This window comes from Porites lutea, chromosome 1 (assembly GCF_958299795.1).
Source record: "Porites lutea chromosome 1, jaPorLute2.1, whole genome shotgun sequence".
NCBI lineage: Eukaryota > Metazoa > Cnidaria > Anthozoa > Scleractinia > Poritidae > Porites > Porites lutea.
In genome coordinates, this window is record NC_133201.1 from 58,351,150 (window position 1) to 58,358,649 (window position 7,500).

The window sequence follows — 7,500 nt, forward strand, 5'->3', positions numbered from 1 at the left end:
ATGTCTTTGCATTGATCAAGTTTCTCATTAAGATATTTCAATTCACTGTTTACTCTTTTTTTAGCTTCATCAAGCCTTGTAATAACAGCTTCATCAAACGATTTAGAACACTCTTCTCCTCGTATAAAATTACCAGTCTTTGAGTGAAACAGGGTGTTAAGGTGAGCTTTAATGCGTCTATCCATATCTAATATGTTCTCTAGTAACTCACTGAGCTTCATAATGTTCGCCCTCAGTATTAACTAATCAGCTGGGACAAGAACATAATCGGTCGTGTAAAATTTTCCAGCAGCACGAGGATTGATCGTGCTCAATATTGCTTCAATGCATGAGGTGATCTTAGATACCTGTTCCTGAATGTCATATTGGCGCCTCCCTTCATCACAAGGTAAAAGTTGTTCTCTTTTAATAGTCCCTGTCATATCTTTTAGCGTGGGGAGGGTTATAACTATTTTGGGCCATACAACGGGGAGGGTTACATTTTTTTCTGCAGGAAATTGGGGGAGGGCATAAAAAAAATTCACCTGGGATAAAGAATTGCACCAGCCATGCCCCCACCCTCTAATAAATGACAGGTCCTTAATTTACTTCAGGTCATACTTCTTGTAGCTTGGTAATCACTATTACAAGCTCAAGTTTCTAAAAAAAATGGTCCTGCAGATTGTATTAGTGTAGTGTCTCTGTATAGCTCTGATATAGGACCTGGAGCCTACAGTGGCAGATTGAAACCTTCAGATAAGAAGAGGGGTGGGGCAGGGGGGGGGGAGGATTCTCACCAGACCATAAGGTGGCGGGAAGGAACCACTCATTCAGACCCTAAGGTACGGAGGAGCTCAATCTAGAAAAGAACTTTCTCGGCACTGTTGTCCTCAATTTGAACTAGAAATATGGAGGGCCGGGGACCTCCCTAGATCTACTGCTGGCCTCTGCAAGCCCACCCATGTTCACCTGCTATCTTTTTACATTTACTAGAAACTCTAGTATCAATTCAAATTATTTGGCCTAAATATTACGATTTTTGCAAAATTATTTATAGTTGCTTTTTTGCACTTGTATTTTGTTTTGTTTTTTTTTCAAATCCTAGGAGCCTCATTGTCACCAAAACTCTCTGCCTTCCATACCCTATTCCACACTGAACTTTCTGACAATAGTCCTCAGCCAAGTGGTACCATCATGGTGTTGAAAAGTGTGGAAATAGATCCTGTTGATCCTGGGATGAATTATTTTTCTTTTTCTTCCCCCTTCCTCCACTCAAGGGGGGAGGGGGGGAAGGTGTTTTCCTTCCCCTCCCTGTGACCTATTACCTATTTCCTTGATTGTCGTCTGAGCTCCTGATGAGACAAGATCTTCAGCATTAAGCTGGTTATGGGCTATTTTTTGTTTTTCACTCAGTATGGTGAGCTTATCATAAATTTAAAATGGAATAAAAATGATCATGCAGGTATATCCATGTTGCAGCTGTAACAGGAGGAGGAGTTGGAGGTCCGGAGGGTGTTGCAGTCAAATGCTTGTGAGGAACAGAGAAACCAGTTGGAGAAAGAAATGAAGAAATGAAGAAAATTGGAGAAGGCTTCAAGAGAAATAGCAAATAAAATGAAAAAAAAAAGAAAAAAAGAAAAAAGAAAACAGGAAAAAAAAAAAACATTTTCATTGAGGCCAAGCAGTTGGCTGCTCAGTTGAATGTCTGGGTAGCTTGACCATTTGGTTAATAAAATTCTCAAAACCACAAACAAACCACTCTAAGAATTTGATAAAATGTGTAAAAAAAATTGTTTATTACTTTTATAAAAATAAAGTTGTTTGTTTACAATTCTATAACCATTTTTTCATTTCTTCCTTTTCCCATAATTCTTTCCTCTGTTTTACTTTCCTCTTACTCTTTCTCCACTTCCACAATGTGCTTTTATGTACCCTCTATACCTGGGGTGGAAAGTCACCTGAAAATTTAAAATTAGCCATGCATTAAATAAAGCTTCCATTATAATCATTCTTTCAGGAAATAAAGCTGCTACTTTGGTGGTAATTCTAAAAAGCACTGTGTTCCACGATACAGTGCCTTGATTTAGCAAAGAAGCCTTGACCCTTTTTTTTTAAAAGTTGAAGATTTTCTTTTGGTAGCAGAGAAAGGCCCCCAGTTCAGTGCATTACAAATAATTATCACCTACAAGGTTATCTATCATCTAAATTAAAAAGGAACAACCAAATCATTTCCTTGTGGTACCTGCCTAATAACAAAATGAATAACTAAAATACTGATAAATAAATAATAATTATTGAAGTAGGGTATATCCAGGCCGTTTTAGCTTAACAAAACAAAAACACAAGGTAAGTCATTCTCATTTCTATTTTTGTCAAAAAATGGAATTTAGGACGTATTTTGTTTATTGTCATACATTCTCTTATAAATTCAAAGTCCAACAAACTCCTTCAGAGTTTGGGCTACCTGTGGATGGGGCAACATTTCATGACAGGATGGACAATAAAGGGGCTGCATTTTCAACACCTTCAATGTGACTGGAAATTACAAAGGTTCACACAGCAGATTCAGGAATACAAAATGACTACCTTGGAATCACATAGTTTACATTTGCCAAAAATAGCTAACATTAGGCCTTTTGGTCATAGAAAAGACTGTAAAAGGATTTGGTTTCTGGTTGGCTAATTGTGCCAGATACCCAGCACACCAAAAGGTTGACCCGAGTATCCCACAGGTTGTGAGGGTCACTTTGGTTTTTATAATCTCATAAAGTACCCATTCTTCTCACACTAAACTAAACAGCAACTTACCACTAAAAAATGAAAAAAATTCAACCATAATATATAAGAAAACAGAAATAGTTTATGTTGAGCCATAAATTCAACAACTGTCTGCTATCCGGGGGGGGGGGGGGGTACTCCCTTATATGGCCTCCATGGGGATGTGCCGCTGGACATCTGTCCTGAAAAGGGTATATAGTTTGGCACAAGTCTGTCCTAAACAGGGTATACAATTTCCTGCAAGTCTGTCCTAAACAGTGTGCATGATTTGTGCGAGTCTGTTCTAGTTATAAACAGGTTGTTTCATGCATGATCGATTTCGTTTTAGTGCAAATGTTTGCAGATATTTAGTACGTCATCACCCAAAGCATTTAGTGGAATAAATATAAATGTTATTGTTCTTGGCACCCTGGTCTAAATAAGATAAGTGCAAGTTGACAGGTGTGCTTGATAACCTTGTCCCCATCTGAGGCAGTTGTCCTATCTGGGTACTAAAGTTGAGGGTGTTATCCTAAACAGGGTATGGGTTTCAAACCCTCAGCGGCTCACCTACACCCAAATATTGGTCGAGTAACCCTCCCACCCCCCCCCCCCCCCCCCCCTACACCCGGCTGCTATCTTATAAGCAAGCTTTGAATTAACCGAGCCATAATTACACAATGACTGTATTTGAACCCTCTTTGTAAACGTAACAATCATTTTTATATTGGAAAGTTCAGTAATAATAATCCAGATGGCCAAAACTTCCATACTTTGGCCATTCTTATTCTGAAGTATCCACCTTATTCTGAGCTATCCAAACAGATACTTTGCTTTGAAAAATCTTTACACGACAGTCGTGGTACTGTAATTAAACAGACATTGTTTGCTCCTTGCACTAAATTCTTACAAAGAACGTGAAAAACAACTAACCTCTATGTAGGCTTTGATCCATATTTTGGAGTAACCATTCTCATCTTAGCCTTCTTCAGTCTTTGTTTACTTATCTCAAGAGTCGGAGCGATTTGCCGAAAAATAATTTTATTCAGTTCCAGTCTCCGAGCGGATACCTGATTTTGGAGTATCCATTCTAGTCACGACCCAGAAAAAAGGGAGGAAAGCTGGGGGCCGGAAAGCGGTAGGACGAGGAGATAAAGTGCTATTAAAAGGTGCGTGAAATGCAACGTTTGTCTCTTAACGTTTGCTTTCTTTACTGCTTAATCCAGTTACCATTAAATTAGTGTGTGAACACGATCTTTAGCATGTTAAACATTGCACTCAAGCTGAGATTTCCAAGCCGGAAGTAGTTCTTCTCTAGGATTTTTCACGTTTGTGCATATAAGTGCTGATGTTTCTCAAGGTTTATAAACTGACATGCTTCCAGGAGACCGGTTTTGGGAGCTGCAGAATTAAATTTTGTATTTTTTTTGAAATTACAATCTGAGTGGTCTAAGTTAAGCTGGTTAAGCAACGTCATATTTGGGATATAACATAGCCTTCACAATTATTTATTTTATTTATTTATTTATTGCCAACCTCATACATCGTACATAATCTTGTAATTACAAAAGTATATATATAGTTAAGGCAAAAGGAAACACAGCAAGCTCTAATGAGCTTTTTTAAGGTCCCCAATGATTTCTTTACACAGTTGAAAATTAAAAAGGCGGCATTAATATAATGAGTATCACTTTACATATTAATCAAGGTATCAAAGAGTATTTTTCGCTGATTGTACATTTGTATGTAATGCTTTCTTAAATGCATTGCTTCATTTTAATTCCTTCAAATCATTTGGTAAACTATTCCATATTATTGCTCCTCTATACCGAAGAGGAAACTTTCCATAATCAATGTGTCTTTTTGAAGCTGACCTGGTATTATAGGAGTGTACACTATCGTTTTTTACGAGGTACAGGGTGTCCCAAAAGTTCATTCCTCTAATTTCATACTCTGTAACTTTTGATCAATACTTTTTATTTTTACTTGAAATTTCTAGAAGATGTTTCACTATCGAGTACATGTATTCAGAATTTCAGTAACTGGCATACCCATTTTGTTTTTTTATCACATTCTGTAGCTGTTGTGGCATGAAGTGGGATACAGCGTGTAGACCCACAGATGATCCATTTTGAACTTTTTTATCACCTGGTGCGCAGGAGCCAGTTCAGCCCCCGGACAATATTTGTTTACTTTAGGCAGCTGAAAAAATATATATTGGGCATTCATCCAAAAAAGATAATCGTCCCTTCCACAGCAAGGCTTTTGTACTTCTTTACAAACTTGAGACGAGCTGGGCGTTACTTGGCAGACTAAACAGAGTTTTTTTTTTGGCCATCTCAGGGGCCTCTAATTTTTTAAACATTTTTAACAGCTTTTCATGACCCTTGGACTTAGCTTGCTAACCATGTGAGAGTTTTCTCGAAGAGATTTGTATCTAGCCTTCTTCAAAACTATTTTACCTGCTTTATTCAGGACTTTTGGCCTTCCCCTTGTTTCTTGCCTTCAAAACCTTCATTTCTTCATGATCATTTTACCACCCAACATTTGGATTTTTCCAGTTCTTTAGTAGTTTCTATAACAGATAAGCCAGTAAATCGAAGTATACATGCTTATGCTCTCACGTAGCTGAACGTTTTTGCGTTAAGGGGGTTTATCTTTCTTGATATTCACAAAAAACAAGGAAGGAGTCTAGTTAGAGCAATTCGGGCTATAAAATACAAAAAAAAAGGCTGGAAGATATACTCGCGCACCTTTGGCGCGGAAGTACACAAATCGAATATCCAAGTCAAAAGATGGCGCAATAAGTATGAAAAGTGTAATTAGATTGAAAGACACAACTTTTGTTTAAATGATTCGCTTACCAAGTCCAATCGTACGGAAATACGGACTTATAAAGTAGAGGAACGAACTTTTGGGATACCCTGTAGTTATCAAAAGTTTCAGGAAGTTTTCCATAATAATGTAAGTACATGAAGTTTACATAGATTCATTTGATATATATATATTCATTATTTTTAATAACTTGAACATTCATTCAAAATATTTCCCTGATTCTGATTGGCTAAAAGCACATGCATAATTCACCATAACCAGCTACTGATGACCAAATTTGGAAGAATTTCACGTTTAATGAACTGATGACGTCAGAAGTTCAGCTTTCTTGCAGGTTAATGCACCGTTAACCAAGAAGACCTGGGAACGAAGTTGAGTTGTTTGGTTGTGAAAACAAAACTGGCGGACCTGTCACTCATTTCGAGGGTATAGAACTAGGCGAAATAATAGATAAAAACGTGGCAAGAACAGCAAGAAGACAACTGCTATTTGGAGAATATTTGCGGAGCTGAACAACCCTAAATGTGCACTATCGAAGATGAACTTAACGTCGATGGATCGATGGAGGTAAGCATGTTTTAGCCATGTTTTTAAACTAGGAATTATTTTGAATGAGTAATAAAACAATTATTGAATTCGGCTTTCATATTGTATGAAGAATTATGGAGATCTTGGAGGGTGTGTTCCGCCTCGGCCTACAGCCTTGACGGACTACACCCTCCTCGATCTCCATAATTCTTCATAAGATACTCAGCCTCATTCATTAACTGTCCAGTAGTAAGATAATTTAAATTAACACAACGCTTTTCAAATTAAAGGGAGGAGAAATTGGTGATAGAAAAAGAGAACAAGCTAACACCTAATTTAATTAACAGAACAGAAATGAAGCAAGTGGCTGTCAGTGATGATTGCCTACTGCAGAGGAAGTTTAATTACTTCAAGTGTAACTTCAACTTTTGCTATGACACAAATCCCTACGAGCTTGATTTTAAATGGTTGGTCATGCATATTTTTTAACCAGCATGAGAAAGATATACTTGTAAAAGATGAGCAAATTTGGTGGTAGTTTTATGATAACATGTAACAATGGGGGTGATGGGCTGGCTAGCAACATGCATGTGAGCAGTACTGAACTGAGGGAAGATCCCTGTTTAACTGATGCAAGGTATTAAAATAATTCTTTAGTGGTTCAGGCCTATAATTTATATAGGAAGGGGGCTGTAATGGTTGTGCATGGTGCACCTTTCATGGACTGACGAGTTTCTTCTGTTTGGTACAGATTACATATATATATAGTCACCTGCAAATCCTGGTTCTTTGCTTTGTCAAGTGTGTTCTAGAGGGCACTTTGGGTAGGTACAGATCAACAGACAGAAGTAGAAAATTCATACACTCCTACTAGTTCTAATTCATGTGTACTATAATTATCTGTCATTTCCCAAATATGACAAAGAATTAGCAGAACATTTGTGCTTTCTGTGCATACATATATAAATGTTGGCCACAGACATATGCAATGATATAATAAGGCAAAAATTACTGCTTAATATTTAATTTGCATTTTCATAAGCAGTTGGATAAATTATAGCTGTTTGTTGCCTCATGATGTTGTTTATAAATCTGATTTATGAAAATCAGGTTGCAATCCAATTTTTGTAAAAAATTTGGAGTAGCATGCCCCCGCTATCTGCATGCTCCCATTTTCCTATTTTTGTAAGGTGCGGTACAAGTGGATATTCACTTGCACCTTTGTGCCTCCCAATGTCAGAAACAGCTCTCGAACAAATTCAATTGGCTAGAAATATTGTTAATTTCATAAATAAATGAAGAAGAGCCCATTTAAGTTTGCTTTGAACACAACTGTGGCTTTTTTAGCAACCACAAGACTGAAGTGTTTTTGCCGTGTTTGAAATAACTCTTTTTAATGTA

The 7,500-nt window shown here is 37.3% G+C and overlaps 1 protein-coding gene and 1 long non-coding RNA gene across 3 annotated transcripts in view; both read left to right on the forward strand.

Moving 5' to 3' along the window:
• Window positions 1-1,818, forward strand: part of LOC140923255 (uncharacterized) — a 2,060-nt gene extending 242 nt beyond the window's left edge. Inside the window, exons 1-2 of the long non-coding RNA XR_012164142.1 lie at window positions 1-161; window positions 1,459-1,818. The exon at window positions 1-161 is cut by the window's left edge and continues 242 nt beyond it. This is a non-coding gene — a long non-coding RNA (uncharacterized lncRNA). The remainder of the gene's footprint in view (window positions 162-1,458) is intronic.
• Window positions 1,819-3,892: 2,074 nt separating this feature from the next.
• The window catches only part of LOC140923262 (uncharacterized), a 27,179-nt gene continuing 23,571 nt past the window's right edge, over window positions 3,893-7,500 (forward strand). Inside the window, exons 1-2 of one of the 2 annotated variants that reach the window (XM_073373356.1) lie at window positions 3,893-3,905; window positions 6,851-6,923. The gene's annotated coding sequence lies outside the window, so the exon portion shown is untranslated. Of the gene's footprint in view, window positions 3,906-6,769; window positions 6,924-7,500 lie in introns of those variants that run through there. The other variant, XM_073373348.1, reaches the window with a different exon arrangement.